Here is a 20,206-nt window from a genome sequence, read left to right as displayed (position 1 = left end):
AATTTACAAAAATTGATTTGGAGTTTCGTAGCTCCAGTTATAAATAATTTAGTGACTATTGTTTAGGAAGTCAGCTTATAGTGAAATTGTGATTATTTTGTAAACATTGATAAAAAAATTGCTAATGAATTGCTTATTGATTTCTTATAAGCTTACTATAATCTGTATATGTGAAAGTCAAATATATATGTATTATATTCTGAAAGTAATACTTGAATAGTCGAATAATGACTAGTTTAAAATTTGTTGAATTAAAGCTCAAGAGCGTAGGGGGACAATTCCGGATAAGGGAAAAGAGAAAGTAATCGAGTAGCCATTTCGCAACCGTTCAAGTATATCCGAGGTAAGTTTTGAGTAGTCACCTTTAGTATATACTAGATGATGCCTTGATACATGTAAATTGGATGGATTGGGATCTTTTGGTTTTACTTGAATTAAGTAGTATGATAAATAACCTATTTATATGTATTATAAATGAATGGTCATTATAGGGTAAGTTTGAATGGTGAAATGGACATGTGAGATTTATCTATGATGTTTGAACCGTAATGTAAATGATAGTGTTCATATACAACTTAATTCTGAATGTGGAAATGACTACTAATGTGATATGTTGGATGAGGTATTATTATACAATTAAACATGCATGATATTTGAGAATTATATCCGGATTAAAAGTCCGCAGGCTATATGTGGGAATTATATCCGGACTTAAAGTTCGTAGGCTATATGTGAGAATTATATCTAGACTTAAAGTCCATAGGCTATATGCTAGAATTATATCCGGACTTAAAGTCCGCAGGCTATATGCAAGAATTATATCCGGACTTAAGGTCCGTAGGCTACGTGCTGGGAATATATCTGGGCTTAAAGTCCCGAAGGCTTTGTGCTAGTGACTGGACTCGGGTTTTAAACCTAGCAGGCTTAACGCCGGTGATTTAAGTAAAATTATGAATTTGAAGGTTTGAGTTAAACTACTAGTGATTATGTATGATATCTCATGATAGCCAGGTACGTATCATGTACTCACATGTGAATTGATTTTTAAGGTGATTTATTAGTATCAAGGAACGATATATGCATGTGAATGATTACTATATCTATGACTAAGAGCATGATTTATTCGGTCAATGTCTGACTTTATATGAAAGTCTGTGACTTAAAAAAAGAATTGTATGAGCTATGAAGTAAAGTAAAGTACATGCTGAAATTTCTTTGTGTATTCAGGGAGTTATACACATATACTCGGCCAAGTGATAACTAATTAGAATATTATTTTTGTGATACTAAATGCTCGTTTAAATGACAAGTTTTAATTGTTTGTATTTGCTTAAAGCTTACTAAGCATAGAAATGCTTACTCTGTTTCCCTTAATTCTCTGTTTTATAGATCTCATTCGTTAGCTTCGGTCTCGGGAATCCGAAAGTTGAAGTCATCCACACTATCTTAACCCATTCGGTACTCTAGTAGCTGAACTTTAATAATGGCATGTATAGGCTTGACTTTTTTTTGTTAAATAAGTATCTTTTTGATGATGTATATATGTATAGCCATGCGAAAATGGCTTGTTAAGCTACTATATGTGTTCCACATAATTAATGTGAATGTGTGGTTGATATTCGATTAATGTTTTCCATGTTTTGATGTGAATTAAACTTAAGAATGAATCACTGTACTTATTAACTTGAGATGACTCTTTTGTATATGGTATATATAAAAAATAAAATAAAATAAAATAAATACAAGTTGGAATTCGGTTCTATAAGTATGCCAACAGGAATTATCAGAATAAAGTTAAATGAAATTTTGTGCTTGTTTGGTATTACTCTTTAACCCTCCGGCGATGGGTACGGGTTAGGGGTGTTACAGCTTATCTAGGAATGTGTCCTGAATAAGTAGGTATAAGTAGAGAATTCCCTTCTTGACACTCCAATTTGGACAAGTGGTCTGCTACTTAGTTTTCTACCCCTTTTCGATCCTGAATTTCTAGATCGAACTCTTGGAGTAGAAGTGAATACTTAATTACTGAATGGTTTGTATAGATAGCAACTTTGGAATCTACAAGATAAGATCGAAACCTATCAAAAGTAAACACAATAGCAAGTAACTCTTTCTATGTAACCGTATAATTCAGCTGAGCTCCTGTCAGAGTCTGACTTGTATAGTAGATTGGATGAAAACTTTGTTGCTTCGATGGCCCATAATAACTCTTATCGCGAAGTCACTTGCGTTAGACATTAGTTCAAATGGAAAATTCCAATCTGGTGTGACAATGATTGGTGCTGAAACTAACCAGCTTTTCAAATAATTGAAAGCTCGTAACCATTCTTCATCAAATTTGAACATCGTGTCCTTCTCCAATAACTTGCATAAAGGTTTAGCAATTTTGGAGAAGTCCTTGATAAATCTCCGATAGAAACCAACATGGCCCAAAAAGCTCCTAACACCCTTTATAGATGTTGGAGGTGGGAGTTTCTCAATAATATCTACCTTTGCTTTATCTACCTCGATTCCATGTCTCGTTATCTGATGCCCTAGAACAATACCTTCCTGTACCATGAAATGACACTTTTCCCAGTTGAGTATGAGGTTTGTTTCTTTGCATTGCCTTTGTACCTTGGCTAGATTGGCTAAGCAATCATCATAAGTGTCTCCAAACACTGAAAAATAATCCATAAAGACTTGCAAGTATTTCTCAAACATGTTAGTAAAAATAGACATTATACATCTTTGAAATGTAGCAGTGCATCACATAAACCAAATGGCATGTGTCTAAATGCAAATGTACCATACAGGCATGTGAACGTTATTTTGTGTTGATCTCCTAGCACTACTGTGATCTGATTATACCCCAAGTATCCACCAAGAAAAAAATAATAGTCTCGCCCCACAAGTCTATCTAGTATCTGGTCCAAGAATGGAAAAGGAAAATGATCATTCCTTGTTGCCTTGTTCAGCTTTCTGTAATCAATACAAGTTCTCCATCCCGTAACTATTTTCGTCGGTATTAGCTTGTTGTTTTCATTCTTTACGATCGTAATACCACATTTCTTTGGCACGCACTGGACTGGACTTACCCACAAACTGTTTGAGATGGGGGTAAATTATACTTGCATCTAACCACTTGATGATTTATTTCTTTACCACGTCTTTCATGATGGGGTTCAGTATTCATTGTTCATCAATCGTCCCTTTCTAGCCATCTTCCAAGATGATCTTGTGCATGCATACAAATAGACTAATATAGAGAATATCAACTATGGTCTATCCAATAGCCTTCTTAAAATGTTTCAATACTTGGATGAGTTTCTCTTCTTGCTCTACGGTTAATTCCGCTGAAACAATCACAGGCAAAGTAGAAGCGTTACCTAAATAAATATATTTTAAATTTGAGGGAAGTACCTTCTGTTCTAATTTAGGTGGCTCATCGATTGACATTTTTGGTTGGGCATAATTCCTTTTCTCTATCTCCAGAAATTCAAAGTGGGATTGCGGATTAAATCCATTTTGATTAGCTTTTCGTAACGCTAAATATTCATCCTTCTCTTCATCACTTGGAGGGTTTGATGTCAAAATTTGCTCCAACAAATCCTCAACAAAGTTAAGTTCCCTTTCTATGATTAATTCCTCTAAATAAGACATTGCAAACAATCATCAATTGTGTCAGGAAATTGCATAGACTTAAAAACATTAAATGTTACTTGATCGTCCTGAACACGCATAGTAAGCTCGCCCTTCTGCACATCAATAAGGGTCCTTCCAGTTGCTAGGAAAGACCTTCCTAGGATGATTGGCACCTCTTTATCGGCTTCAAAGTCTAGAATAACAAAGTAGGAAAAATAAATTTGTCTACACGTACCAATACATCATCGATTTTTCCTTCTAGATGTGCTAAGGATCGATCTGTAATTGAAGTGTAACTGTTGTAGGTTTAACTTTACCTATCCCCAATTTCCTAAATATTAACATGGATATAAAGTTGATACTCGCACCCAAATCACATAGTGCCTTACCACAATATGTTGCTTCGATGTTGCAAGGTATGGTAAAACATCCATGATTCTTCAAATTCAGAGGTAGTTTGTCTTGAAGATATGCACTGCATTCCTTCGTCAGGGCTACCTTCTTAAATTCTCCTAGTCTTCATTTTTTAGACAAGATATCCTTCATGAATTTGACGTAGTTCGACATTTGTTCAAGTGCTTCAACTAACAAAATGTTGATATGAAGTTGCTTGAGTACATCTAGGAACTTTTTGAATTGGACTTCCTTTTTTTCTTCTAAAGTCTTTGAGGGTAGGGTGATGGAAGATTCTTTACTTGAACTGGTTGATTCATCTTCTGTGGCAATTTTACATCTAACGAAGTTGTTAGTTTATCAGAATTGACTGGTTCAGAAAATACTTTATCGGTTATTCTGGTTGTGGTGAACTAGAATTTCGACACACAGTTGAACTTCCACTGAGTCTTGAGCATCAACTAGCTCCTCTTGAACTTCAACAGTGTTGGGCTCTAATTTCTTTCCGCTCCTCAATGTCAATGCTTTACAATGCTCTTTATCAATTCCTTGAATTTTTCGTATCACTAGGTAAAGCACATTGTGGACGGTTTCTAAGTTCAGTGGCAAGTTGACCTACTTGATTCTCCAAATTCCTTAGAGTAGCGTCATTTTTTTCCATATATGCCTTCAATAGTTCTCTAAGCTTTTGAATGGTTTCGCTTGAGTTAGTTTCTGAACTTGTTGGGTAAAAACAGGTGGCTAGGTCGGTCTAGGTTGTGCATAAGTGTTACTAGTTCTAGCCCCTTAGTTACTCTAGGAAAAATTCGGGTGGTTATGCCACAATGGGTTATAAAAATTGGATTGCAGTCCTTACCTTCCTCGATTTTGGTTCTAATTAACCATGTAATACACAGATTCTGGGTTTGATGGACATTCTTCGAACAAATTTTCTTCCCCATAATGGACATAGGCTATGTTTTCAAATCGGTTCAGTGGCTGGGCTGTAAAACTATTAAACCCATTATTGGTAAAATTTTCAAGCATTGAGGAAATTAAAAATACCTGAGTTACAAGTGGAGTGAGAGCGTCCACTTCATATACTCCAGTGACTTGTTTTCCTGGTGCTGCTCGATTGGTTGGCCATTGATAATTGTTGGTAGAAATCCTCTCAATGATTTCATAAGCCTCATTATAAAAGTTAGAAAGGAGAGCACCGTTAGCAGAAACATCCACTACCATCCTCGTGTAAGCATTGAGACCGTTATAAAATGTCTCAAGTTGGAAGCAATAAGGGATTCCATGATGAGGGCACTTTCGTAATAATTCTTTGTACCTTTCCCATGCCTCATACAAGGACTCGTCATCCATTTGTTGGAAAGAAGTGATCTCATTCCTTAACTTAGCATTCTTGCTAGGTGGGAAATACTTCATGATGAATCATTCAGCTAACTCTTGCATGTGGAAATGAAATTTTGTTGCAATGAGTTCAACCATGCTCGAGCTCTATGCCTTAGTGTATAAGGGAATAGTTTTAATCATAGCGCATCTTCGAGTGCTTCGGTTAACTTGAAAGAATCACTCACCTCCATAAACAGTCTAAAGTGAAGATGAGGATCTTTGGTAAGCATTCCACTGAATTGGCCTACTATCTAAAGCATCTGGAACATGACTAGCTTCAGCTCGAACTGTTGTGCCTCAATTTTGGGTCTCCTAATACCCGGGTTAAGATCATGAAATACTAACACAACATACAGTCTTAGAGATCTATCCCTATCACCAGTAATAAGGATAGGATTTTGAGCAGGGTTTGCTCTGTTTCCTTGATTTGGATTTTCGAAGTTCATCTATTCGGTCCTTCTCTGACTTGCTTGTCTTCTTCGCTATCGAAAATTTCTTTCAATCTCAGGGTCTAAGAGAAGTAAATTGATAATTCGATCAATACTCATAAACACTTGAAACAACAGAAAAAATTAATTAAGTTAAAATTGAACAGAAAAATAAACCAAAATGCAAAATTCACAAATTCACAAATAATGACTTTTGAAACTGTCCCTAGCAACGGCGCCAAAAACTTGGAACGACGGAAATGTACAAGTGTACACAATCACAACAAGTAATAAAGTGACAAGTAAATATCGAGTTATCGTACCCACAGGGACTGTGAAACGAATTATTTATGAATGCAATTAAAAACACTTTGGTGAAGAAAAATATTTTGATTTGAGGAGGTGATTAAAAACTAAGATTTTAACTAAGTGAAATAAATAAAAAGAAAATAAAAGTTCCAATGCATGATTTCAAAAGATGATTTTAATCAAGATGACATAATTGTGTTAGATTAATTACATTTCTTAACTTAGAATTATTAAACTCATGTTCATGTTGTTACAAATAAATTCACGGCAACTCTGTAATTTGCTAACTAATGAATAGACTCACCTACCAAAATCCATTTATCTCTTTATTATACCTCTATGTCAATTCAATTGACTAAACAAATTTTAATAAACAAATGTGTTAATGCACATACATAGTTATGAAATCAAAATAATCTCTTGTATATATCTTTATGTCAATTCAAACAATTAATTCAATTTTTGTAAGCACATAAAAGATTACGTGAGGTAACAATGTATTTCTACCTTGATACAATTTAATCACAATAATCTTGCAAGTTATGCAAGGCTAATGTATCCTTAGATACCGTTGCTAATTTAACCCTCAGCTACCTTAGATGATTAAGCATGCACTGATTAAGTATCGTGTCAATTAATTACAATTTCAATCCATTTAAATAATTAATTCATTAGTTACCTGACAATTGTAATGCAAGAATAACTTAGTCATGGTTTTACTTAATCAAACATCTTACCAAGGCCTATAACAATACAAACACAATTTTAATAAATTAAGTGGACAAAATGCAATCAACCTAACATGAATTAAATTTAAGCCATATTAATTAAATTAAACATATCAACATCACAAATATTCATAGACATGTTCATAACAACAATAAGGAACAAGAATCAAATCTGGTGTTTCTCCGAGGCTTGACTAGTTTGCTCCACTCCTTGCTCTACTTGATCTTGTTGAACGGAGGCTTCCATGAACACTTGAATGCTACTCCAAAAGGTTGTTGAAGGACTCCTTTTCAAGAGGTGAAATCAGCAAAGGAATGGGGAAGAAAATAAAGAACAATGGAAGGGGTTTGAAGAGAGAGGAGAAGGGATGAAAAGGTTTGAGATGTGTTTGAAGTGAGCAGCCAAGGGTGGTATTTATAGGTTGAGAAGGCTGCTAAAAAAAAAGTAGCGACCATAGAGTCCCCCCATGGCTGGCCACACATGTGGCAAGTTTGAAGGTTTCAAACTTGCTATTTTAAGGTAAGGGCAAATCTAGAAAGGCATAAATAGTAGAGGGGTTTGAATGCAAATTGGAGTCTTCAAGGGCTATTTTGCAAGCCAAATAATCAGCCAAACAAGCTGATTGGGCCAGCATGTGGGATGGTTTTGGGAAACCTAGTGCTTTATTGGATCGATTTTCTCGGTTCAACTCAACTGGGCCTTTTTTCATATTTTAATTAATAATAATTATTTAACCCAAAATAAATTGGATTAAAATTGAAATTAATTATATTATGGATTACTATTCATAACTTGGACCGTCTAAGGCTAAAAAATTAATTCGCCTTGATGCTTCAAAATCGCTTCTCAGTTTTGCACTTCTAGCAGTGTCTACCGAGTCAATTTCGCCCTTTGTGTGAATTTGTCGAAAATGATCAAAATTAATTAAAATTTATTATAAAACTAATTAAAATTAAACGTGTTAATAATTTAAGTATAATTTAATTATTTTATAATAATTATATATTTTTCAACAAGAATTTTACCGAAACCGCATGAATTTGAGTTAAAAAAGGCATGAAAAAGTGTTTATATTTTTGTGTTTCCAATACTTTATCACATACAACATATTTAGTATGCAACATTATGTGTTAACAGTCACCATATCTGTTTCATTCCCATGCCTTTCACTAGTGCAGGCTCCAATTTTAATAGTCAAGTCTTTCATTACCTGTAACATCCCTTACCCGTATTCGACGCTGGAATAGCATACGAGGCATTACCGGACTTAAACATAAACAAACGTACATTTCCAAGTCATAAATTTTGTTCAAATTAAAACCATTCATATGCAGTCACAATGTCCCTAACACGAGCCTACGAGGCCCAAAACATACTTTGGAAGTGGTTTAGGACTAAATCGAGAACTTTAGAAAATTTCATAAAACTTGGAAAAATTTTTCCCTAAACAGGAGTCACACACCCGTGTGGGCACGCCGTGTGGTCACACAGGCCCGTGTCTCGAATCCATGTAACTCTCTGTTTTTCACCCAATAACAAATTGAAGACAGACGGCCAAGTCACACGCCTGTGTGCTAGGCCGTGTGGTTGAATTAAAATTTATGATTTTTCATAAAATAGGTGCAGTCTTCACATGCCCAGGACACACGCCCGTGCGTGAGGCTATGTCATCCACACGGCTGAGACACACGCCCATGTTTCTACCCGTTTGCTCAATTTTGAGCATTCTATTTTGCAAAAATTAGGGTGCAAGGGACACACGACCTAAACACATGCCGGTGGGGCAAGCCGTGTATCACACACAGCCTAGACACGCGCTGTGTGGCTACCCTTTTGGACAAAAATAAGGCTATTTACCAAGCCATTTTCCCACCCTTTGTTGCACACACCTACACAACACAACATAGCGCCAAACCCAAAATTTACATACAATCAAATTAGCCACAACCAAGACATCAACACACCATTCACATGCTACCATCTATCATGCACAATATCATATACTTGTCAACCCAAATCATGTAAATTTCCACATCTATGAAAACATCATCATATAAATTGAATATACCAAAAGTAGCAAATTTCAAATGGCCTAATACAAAATGAACTTTCAACCAATATAAGCCAACACATTTGGCCAAATCAATTATGACACATAACAAAATGACCAAGTCCCCTATACATGCCATAACTCAAAATGTTGAAATCATTGGTACTAAAATAATTGTTCATAGTGTGAGTGGATCTGTGACAGTCTTCGATCCCCGAGCTAGCTTGGTTACACTATAAGACAAGGGAAAGGAAAAGGGAGTAAGCTTTATAGCTTAGTAAGTTCCTATGCAAATAATAAGCATCATAACCACACATTTAACATACAATTAGCATGATAAAAATTAACATGAATGATATCAAAATATTTAGTCTTAACTTACTCATTCATAACCTTACCAAGGGTTTATCACATATCGAGTTCATTACGTATGAGTTTTACGTACATACCTGTACCAACTCGTAACATACCATAGTCTTTCACAACTTTGACATTCCCGTTGAACACTCAGAATATTAATAGATACTCAAAAATCTTGCACATAAGTGCCATACATGTAGCCAAAGCTACCTCACATCTCATAATACATATAGGCTCGTTTTCGAGCTACTCACGGGCCTGCTCACACAAGCTATCAGTCAAGACATAGCTACACAGTGCTGCTCACACAAGCTGTCAGGTATCCGCAACTCATGCTGGACTGCCCAGCCACTGGTAGGACGTACAAGCCAGCACTTGGATCACATAAACACATGGGTTCATAGTGACATGTCACTTGTAACAGCCCGTTTTTAGGATTAACTGGAACAGTGGTTTCGGGGTCACCAAATCCGACGAGTAGGTTTGTAAATATTATATTTAATATTTACGAGTTAATTGTGATTTTTAAAAATATTTTTGATATTGTGATATTTGTTTTATAAGTGATTTATTAAGTTCAAGTGGTATGACCCTAAGGTCAAGTGGGTTTAGGAAATGAGGTATCGGGACCTCATTTCTATAAATCGAGTCGTAAATATTTTTATAAATATTTACAAAGGGGCAAAAAGATGGTATTAAAGTTTCGTTGAAAAATTTTATCGTTTCGATAGTTAATTAAGCAAAAAGGACTAAATCGCGTAAAATGCAAAAAGTTACATTCTAATTGTTTAAGTGTTTATTTTCCATGTTTTACTAAAGGAGAAGTCCCTATTTATCAATTAAACCATTACTTTATGATAGTGGAGATTGGTGGTTTGGCATATATGAAATTATGTATTATTATAAAGGACAAAAAGGTAAATGGAATATTAAAATGTATTAAATAAAAATAAATAAAGTAACAGCCCAATTTGGACCCTAATTGGAATGGTGGTTTCGGGACCACGAATCCGAGTTAGAATAATATTTAAATATCATTTTCTATGTTTAAAATGTGTGAAGTAGCTTTTGTGAAAGTTTCGTTTAAAAATTTTAGTGTTTGGAGGTCGATTGATGAAAAAATGGTTTAATCGCGTAAAATGGAAAATTTAAGGGTTAATGTATAAGGGCCAAATTATGATTGTTTTTATATTATGGAATATTAAGGTTGCAATTTGGCCATAAATAGGAATTGTTGGCCAACCAATATGCATGGATTAATGACTTGAATTGTTTGTTATATTTTATGGCATTATGGTATACTTTAATATATGTTAATATATTATATTTAATAAAAAGATGAAAGTGTTCATCTTTCTTTTATTTTATTTGGCGAAACTAAGAGAAAGAAAAGAAAGTTTCAGCTTTGATATTTTCGGTCCTTGCATGTTCAATTAGGTAAGTGATTTGAGTTTGGTTTTGTTAATTTTACACTTTTGAGATAGTTGCTTTGAATACTATAAAGCCCATGCTTGAAATTTTGAAATTGATGATATATTCATGAAGTGTCATTGTTAATAGTTTGATAAAATTTACGTTTGATGTGAGAAAATAAAATAAATGTGTTAGATTAACATTTTGGTATTGGGATTTTTGGTACTTTTGAGCATTTAGGGTTAAATTGAAAAAAAATACTAAATTGAAGGACTAGATTGTGAAATTAGTGAAATGGGAGGATTTATATAAGCTTAGTGAACATTCGGCCCTAGCATTGTATATGCAAATTCTTCATATTTTGTGTTTTTAGAAAATTGGATTAAATTGTAAAAGTGCATAATATTAGGGGTAAATTGGTAAATTGCTCAATTATGCGTATTTGGACCTAAATGAAGGAAATTCTATTTGAATGAGATTAATTTCGAAATTTTTAGATCAAGAACCAAAAGAGATCGGACGTGTATCGGGGAAAATAAAAAAAAATCGTTGAGTAGTCGAATTCAACTGTCCGTCGAAATCCGAGGTAAGTCGTTAAGCAAATATTTATTGTTGGTTTAAATAAATATAATTTATATATTTGTGTGAGCAGAGTTGAAATATATAAAATCTTGGTGTTGTCGAATGCAAATAGAAATAATAAATATGAAAATTTCACTAAGCATGCGAGTTTGGTTAATGAGCACTAAGTGTGCGAGTTTGATTATCGAGCACTAAGTATGCGAAAGAAAATATTAAGCACTAAGTGTGCGATTTCATGGCTTTTCTAGTTAAACAATAGCACTAAGTGTGCGAATACAACGGGTGAAGGAAAATGATCAGACGATCTAATTATCAAATGCAAGAGTAGTAGTGTAATATTTATGTTCGTAATAATGCAGGTACGTAATCAAACCTTTGTGGTTGATATTATTGAACTTGAAATTATATGGTGGGTAGTTATAAATATAATATGTATGATAGATTTGGAAAAATGAGAGATGGATGAGTTGAAAAGTATAAAATAAAATAAATAATAATAATAATAATAAAATGATATGATATATATAATAATGTTTGATTATTTATTTTATATATGAGTGAACATTCGACTAGGTATTAAATGGTAAGATGGGAAGTGTTAAGTAATTATTATTATTATTTTTAGAGTTTATGTATATTCGAACATGTTAGGGATTAAAGTTGGTGATTGATATATATTGGTAGTCAAGTTTGGTTGAATATGTGATTTTAGTAGCAGGACTTGGTTACTCAAATTGAGTTTTTAATGTCTTTTAAATTGTTTAAATTGCTTATAACTTACTAAGCTAAAATAGCTTACTTTGAGAATGTGTTTATTTGTCTTAATTTTATAGATTTTGGACATTGTTACGTGCTCGGGATCATCATGAAGCTCATCACACTATCGTCTATATTTTGGTACTCTTGAAAGCTTAAGTTTAAACTTATGGCATGTATAAGCTATTCTATCTTTTGAATCCAATATGAATGAGAAGCTATTTAAGCCACTTGAAAATGGCTTAGTTATTATATGTTATGCTTGGTTTAAAATCTTCTTAGTTAGATGTTTTGATATGTTTGGTTTGATGGTTTAGTTGCGATTTTAACCCATTTGATAAATATAGATTATAATTTGCATAATTGATATATATATATATATATATATATATATGTTCGCTATAGGTGTTAATTAATAGAACATATATACTTTTAAATTTGCGCATATGTCATTGTTGATATATGAATCGATTGAGTTATATCAAGTTATTATGATATTTGGATGTATTAATATGCTATTATAGGATGTGAATTATTCTTAAGATATAATTGGTGTTTTAATTATGCGGTTATACTCTACAAATGATAGATGATATGGAAATTAATACACTAGTGGTTGGTATGTGTTCCTAAAATTAGTTATATTAAAATGGTCAAATGCTTATGGCTTTGTAATTAGCAAATAGACATGTTTGGTTTTTAAATGAACTGCCAAGTATGTTTTATTTTATTTTTCTTTATAATATCAAATTTTAATGCTGTACATGATTTGAATAGTAAGCTATGTGAAATGTTTTATTTGGTTAAGTAGTACTTGTAAATAATTATGAAGTCAAAGGTTTAATATTTGATTTGAATTCGTTTGAACTTGGGGATTATAATTGTGCATACAGTGTGATTAATAATTTATTATATCTTATTTTACTGAATAAGATCTATAGAATTATGTGAATGTACGAATACTATGTTTTTCTTGATAATACCTCGTAACCCGCTTGGTGACGGACGTGAGTTAGGGTGTTACAAGTATGGATATGGTAATTGAGAGGTGTGGATATGCTTGGCAAGGATTGGCCATTGGAATGGTTAATCACTATCATAATTTGTGCTATTTATGCTAAAAGGGCTAGTTGAATCATGGAAACTATGAAATAGGTAAAGTCTACCTTAAAGGCAGATGCTGACAGCAGCAGTGATGTAGATTTGAAAAATCACTAAAAATACTAGGAATGGAATTAAATAGTGAATAAATTATGTAAACGAACCTTGATGAATATATTTTCATAGGAAAGTAATGAAACGATCATATGAATAGTATGTTAAGAGATATTTAAGTTTTAGTGAGACAGGGCCAGAACGGTTTCTGGATTCCCTGTTCCGACTTTGGAAATTCATTGTAAATTAACCAGAGATAATTATAAGTCATGCCATATATGCATAGATTCTTTTTTGAGTCTAGTTTCTATAGAAACAAACGGCATCAGTATTGAAGCCCTGTACAGGGAGATATCCAAGTCGTAGTGCGTGAAGGTCAGAGTAGTCGAACCCTGAAACAGGGGAGACTTTAACTAATAAACTGTACTAATTGGCTCGACCAAAAATTCTAGAAAACAATTTGTAGATGGATATATGAGTCTAGTTTCAGGAAAAATTTACAAAACTGGTTTTCGAGTTTTGAAACTCAAGATATGATTTTTAAGGTGACAGTGACGCAGTAACCAGCTTTTCTGGAAATTTTTAAATAGACTGTGAAAATAAGTGATTTAAGTTTGCAAACCCCTCGTGTCCGACTCCGGCGACGGTCCCTGGTACGGGGTGTTACATCACTCGTATCCTATTCTATTCCTAAATCCCAACCAGGAATTCTCACTTATCGAAACTTTTTCAAATATGTCCAAAGAGTCAATCACAATTTATACAATATTAAAGCATTTAAAGCATAAATATAACAATGCATTATTTACATACGAACCTACCTAGGTACAAAAATAGTAGAATTTGACCTAATCGTCAAACACTTTGTTTTTCCCCCGATCTAGGTCCAAAACTTGTTTATCTTGATCCATAACAACAAATTTAACTTATTTAATACACACATTGCTCAATTCAGTCCAAAAATCATATTATGGCAAAATTACATTTTTGCCCATAATGTTTCACATTTTTACAATTTAGTCCCTAGGCTTGTAAATTAAAATGTATTCAATTTTACTACTTATACCAGCCTAGATGAACCATTTTCATACTTATACCAGCCCACATTTTCCACTTAATCACACTTTTACTACTTATTTTAAAACTTTTACAAATAGGTCATTTTTAACTTTTTACCAAAAATCACTTAGCAAAAGTTGTTTTTCTAACATCAAACATGCATTTTCTACCATTAGCCATCAAAATACACACATGTCTAACATGGGTCAAACCTTAGACCTTAATCATACCTCAAATTAGTGCTAGAAATAGGTAGATCGAGTTACAACGACTTCAAAAATGTAAAGAGCATTAAGAAATGGGCAAGAACAGACTCACAATCGAGCTTGGAAGCTTGAAAAACCCTTGCTACGTCTTCCTCTTGTAAACTTCGGCCAAAGAGTAGAAGATGAGCAAAAATTGGCTTTTAATTTGTTTATTAATTCATTTAATTACCAAATGACCAAAATGCTCTTCTCTTAAAACACTAAAATTTGTCTTACTTCATATCCATTTTTGTCCACTAACTTAACAAATGGTCTAATTACCATTTGAGGACCTTCAATTTAAAATTTCATAGCAATTAGACACCTCTAGCTTCTAGAATTCAAGTTTTTCACTTTTTGCAATTTAGTCCTTTTTGCTAAATTGAATGCTCAAACATCAAAATTTTCGAACGAAATTTTCACAGAATCATTCCATAAAACTGTAGAATATAAGAAAAATAAAATTTTTTGCATCAGATTTGTGGTCCCAAAACCATTGTTTTGACTAGACCCAAAATTTAGCTGTTACATTACCTCTCATTCGTTAATTCACCAATTTCACATCTCGCATGTGTTATATTACATGAAAAACATCATAAAAGAACTCAAAACATAGGCACACTTTATATTAGAGGCTTATCTAAGCTAATCATGTACAGAGGTATCAAGCCACCCATCTGGGTTAAACCTTTACTGACAAAATAAAAGCCTGGCCACGGTTGTGTATACATGTAAGGTTATTAAGCCAGGCTAAACCTTTAAAATGACATTAGAATACTGGTCTATGTTAAATTTATGCCGCATGTATCTTTGAGTCAACAGTAAATTTTGGATCTCGAATCATCAGGAAATAACATGTAATCATGTCTATCAGTCTTTTACTAAGTTCATTTGGAAACTTTTATTTTCTAATCTCATTCTCATTCCTTTGTATCATAATTCAATATCTCTTCTCTGTATAATTAAAAAACAAAATCTAACTTACCAAATTCTTAATTATACAATTTAAGAAGGAAAGAAAAGAAAGTTAAACAATGCTCATATTGTATGAACTTACCTGGCTAAATGATAATACGCCATGATAGAGTCTACTCAACAACTTTTTCTTTCTCGTGATCTTCTCTCAACGGAGTCAAATCTTGATCTATAATATAATTTAAACCAATTTTAATCAACCATTATCAATCATCAGCTTATAAAACATATAATTTATTTCAATTCTATTATTCTAGATTCCCCTAAACCCAACACATTAAATAGTTGAACCCTTTTATAACAAAGTTTATATAAATCTTAAGTTGGTTTCGAAATATCTACGCTTTAGTCATAATATTTGTAATTAACAATATTTTATTTTTCATAACCTCTCTTCTAATCTAATCATTTAACACCACAATTTCAAATATTCAACAATGGTAATCTCATGAAATCTTCAACAGTTTTAGAAACGAATGTCATTGTTAGCTAGATTGAGGCACAACAATCTCAAGAACATCAAATCCAAGCAAAACAAGCTTGAATTAGCTTACCATGCAATAGCACAAAACTTGGTCGAGATTTCCTAACTTAACAAAGAAGAAAGACGGTGATGGAGAAGATGAAAGAAGGGAAAATTAACTTTCTTATCTTTGTCCATTATGTTACGGTGTATTTATTTAATCTAATTGTTAAATTAACATTATTATTAGTAATGCGAACACTTGTCCGACCACTATCTATAATAATGGCTAAATTATCATGTTAGTTCCTAATTGACTAATGTATTATAATTAGCAAAAACAAATCCATAATGGTTAACTTTTACCACCTTTACGATTTCTTCCCCATACTATGATCAATTCTCTGATCAATCAAATTTTCTGAACTAAAATTTCATATAACATTATATTGATCCAATGACTATTAAATATTAATATCTACAGACTCGATCATCGAAGAATAGGGTTCCAAAACCACCTTTTCTAGTACCACTGAGAACAGGCTATTACAACTCTCCTCTTCTTTAGGAATTTTCTTCCTCAAAAATTTTACCTGAAAATAGATTTTGGTGACCTCATAGTTTCTTCTGGTTCCCAAGTAGCTTCCTCAATACAATGGAGATGTCACAAAACTTTTACCAGAGCTATCCGTTTGTTTCTCAGCGCTTTCACTTGTCATGCTAAAATCTATCACATCTAAATTTCTATAAAAATTTAATTTAAAGGAATTTCAGGACTTAAATGAATGCGTAGTAAGTGGGCATACTCTTTTAGGAATTTTAGGAATATTTTGTGTCTGTTTGGTAAATAGCTAGGTTTTTATTCTGGTTTGGTTCATGTAACAACCCATTTTTGGGTCAAATCGAAACAGTGGTTTTGGGGCCATAAATCCAAAGTCAAAATATTTATTTTATTATTTTAATAAGGTTTACAGCATAATAGATTAATTACGTGAAAATTTCGTAAATAAAATTTACAGTTTAAATGCTTAATTCGGTAAAAAGGACTAAATCGAGTAAAATGCAAAAGTAGTGTTCTATTAGTGAAGGCATTAAATAGCTATAGAACCTTAAAGACAAGGTCCTTATGTGGTTATTAACTCATTTATAAGATAGTGGAAGTTAGTGGCATGGCATTTGGAGTTGTTATTAAAGTTTATTAAGGTTAAAAATTAAAATTATTAATAAAGGTCAATTGTGATAAAACAAACAAAATTTAATTGCTTCCATCTTCTTCAATTTCCAAAAGTTAAAGTTGGGAGAAGCCATTGGTTTGAGGCATTCGGCACTTGTAAGCCAAATTGCAAGTCTGTTTTTACTCGGTTTTTAATAATATCTATGTTTTTGAGATCCTTGCAGCTTAATCTAGCTAGCACGTATCTCCGATTTCGAAACTGTTAAAGTATTTGAATGTTGCTATTGTTGAATGCATGAGAATTTTTTTAGTTGATGATGGAACATAAATCATTTTTGTTAGATGTACAAGTTTTGTAAAGTGAATTTTGGTAAAAATGTCAATTTTCGATTAAATTGTGAAATATGAAAATTTAGTGGTTGAATTTTAAAATAAATGAAAAATATGGGTTGATATGAGACTGGGAAATATTCGGCCAGCATGAATTTTTATTAAATTGGATGAATTATGATTTTATGTCATAAGGACTAAATTGTAAAAATGTGAAATAATAGGGGCAAAAATGTAATTTTGTCAAAATCAGTAAATTGTGCTAAATTGAATGAAATGATGATTAAATAAGTAAATTTTGATATTATATAGATTGAGATAAATGAGATTTGGATCTAGAATAGGGGAAAACAAAAAATCAGATTAGTTGACCTAATTCGTCATTACAGCGAACGAGGTAAGTTCATTTGTGGTAATTGTGACAGTCCTTGTGACAGCCCAAAATTGACCCTAGTCGGAATGTGGTTTCGGGACCACAAAACCGAGGCATAAAAATAATTTAAAATTTATTTTGATGCCTATAATATGTCTTGATGGTCATGTGTGACATTTTGATGATTGATTTAGTGTTATAAAGGTGAATTCCACTAGAAAGGACTTAGTAGTGAACTTTGAAAGTACGATAGGAAATGTGTGATGACTAATTAAAGCATGCATGCAAAACAATGGACTTGCATGTCAAATTCCCCTTTATAGGTGGTGGCGGCCATGACATGGTTTATGGGCAAAGAAAACATGTTGAAACATGTTTTGTTAATGGAGCATGAAAGAAATGATTAATAATTAGATGTGGGAAGAGAAACAAAAAAAATGTGTGTGAGAGTGTAGCATTCCCCCCATTGTGCAGTGCAACTAAGAAAGAAAACAAAAAAATTTTGTTCATCCTTGTTCTCTCCTTTTGGCCGAAAATACTAAGAGGAAGAAGAGATTTTTGCTTCATTTTCTTTGTTTAGAAGAGATCTAGAAGGAGATTTGGCTAAACTTGCATCAAGATTAAGGTATGTATGAGGTTGTGTCATGAGATTCATGCATGTTTTAGTTGCCAACTTGATGTTCTTGTTAGCCATGGTTCAAATCCTTGTTATGCCATGGAAGTGGTATTTGGTCAAAGTTGATATTGTGATAAAGCCATTGCATGCTAAATGTGAAGCTTGATGATGATGCATGCAATGATGGATTGACTACTCTTGAAATTTCTTTTAGTATTCTTGAGTAGGGCATTGAGTCCTTTGTTTAACCATGACCAAAAATTTAAAAGGAGTATGGTGTGTGAGGTATTCGGCCATGGCATGCTCATGAGCATGGTTTATGTTTCTTGCATGTTAGTTAAAATTTGTGTTTTGGATGGTTATGAACACCTTGAAATTCGGCCTTGCACCTATATGTATATATGTGTTTGCACATGATGATTTGGTTATGAAGTAAATGATAAATATGTTTGTTTAAAGAAGAAATGGTTGAAGAATGTTTGTGAAACTTGTATGTATATTCGGCCTAGTACTTATATGGTGTGAAAATCTCGAAATTTATTATTGATTTGTGCAAGTATGACTAAGTATAATCGGCCATATGAGTGCTTGATGCTATGTTATAATTATTGAGCTTAAGTATGTGGATGTAAGTGTGTGCGGCCTTATAAGGGCTAAGTACCTTGGATTCCCCTTTCGATATTCAAAACGATTAAATCAATTTATTTGTTAACATTAAGCTCAAGAGCAAAGGGGAACTAGCTCCAATAAAGGAAAAGAAAAGGTGATTGAATAGCCGTTGGAAGCGCGATAATCTCCAAGGTAAGTTTTCGAGTATCGAAACTTAGATTTTGATTCGATTGAATGAAGTAATAAGCAATCGAAATTGTGCCTTTGTATGTGGCCATTGAGCCGAAATGATATTTTTGCTAAGTGAATTGTGCATAAAAGTTGTGTTATGAAATTGAAACAAAGATGTGTATGAATGTTCGAGTGATATCGGGCTAAGCCCAAGGCAATTGTGCGAGTTATGATATCTGGCTAAGCCAAGACAATTAGGCGAGTTATGATATCCGGGCTAAGCCCAAGGCAATTGTGCAAATTGTGATATCCGGGTTAAGTCCGAAGGCCTTTGTGCGGGTTACCATAACCGGGCTATGTCCGAAGGCGTTTGAACGAGTAGCTATATCCGGTTAAACTCCGAAGGTATGTGATTTGAAAATTATAAGCTTGCTGGAAAATTTTCAGTTAATGCACTTGTGAAATTCCCAACAACAAGGTATGTGTTGTGTGTGCTTTGCACACTAGGAGTAAGTGCGTATGAATATTTGCTCCAATGATAAACGAGTTATCAGCCTTAACTAAGCCGTTATTTGTGTATGAATATAAGAGTTGGGATTGTGTAGTAAGCATGTCATTGAGAAATTGTGCATATGAATTATTGTTTAGCTACTTGAATGCTATACTTTGGTTGTGTGTAAATTATGGCTCGAAACTTACTAAGCATAAATTGCTTACTCCGTTCCTTTGTTTCTCTGTTTTATAGATTTTCCTCGTTAGCGATCGGATTCGGGATCATTAAAGTCGAAGTCATCTACACTATCAAAGCCTCCATTTTGTTATAATTTTGGTTGAACTTTGAAATGGCATGTATAGGACTACCCTATTGTTGAAGTCATGTACCTTTCGGTTTTGTGTAAGCTTGGATAGCCATGCGAAAATGTCTTATATACGTTTTAGTATGATTCTATAATCGTTTGTATGATGATCATTATGGGGTATGGAATTGTTTTGAAAAGATTAGCCATTGGAA

The 20,206-nt window shown here is 33.2% G+C and overlaps 1 non-coding gene across 1 annotated transcript; it reads left to right on the top strand.

Moving 5' to 3' along the window:
- Positions 1–5,293: 5,293 nt before the first annotated feature.
- On the top strand, positions 5,294–5,400 carry LOC128289577 (small nucleolar RNA R71). Its single transcript, XR_008279222.1, has one exon. It is a non-coding gene; the product is annotated as a small nucleolar RNA R71 (small nucleolar RNA).
- Positions 5,401–20,206: the final 14,806 nt, after the last annotated feature.

The sequence above is a fragment of the Gossypium arboreum genome, chromosome 2 (genome assembly GCF_025698485.1).
Source record: "Gossypium arboreum isolate Shixiya-1 chromosome 2, ASM2569848v2, whole genome shotgun sequence".
Lineage (NCBI taxonomy): Eukaryota > Viridiplantae > Streptophyta > Magnoliopsida > Malvales > Malvaceae > Gossypium > Gossypium arboreum.
This window is presented reverse-complemented; position numbering and strand designations above follow the sequence as displayed.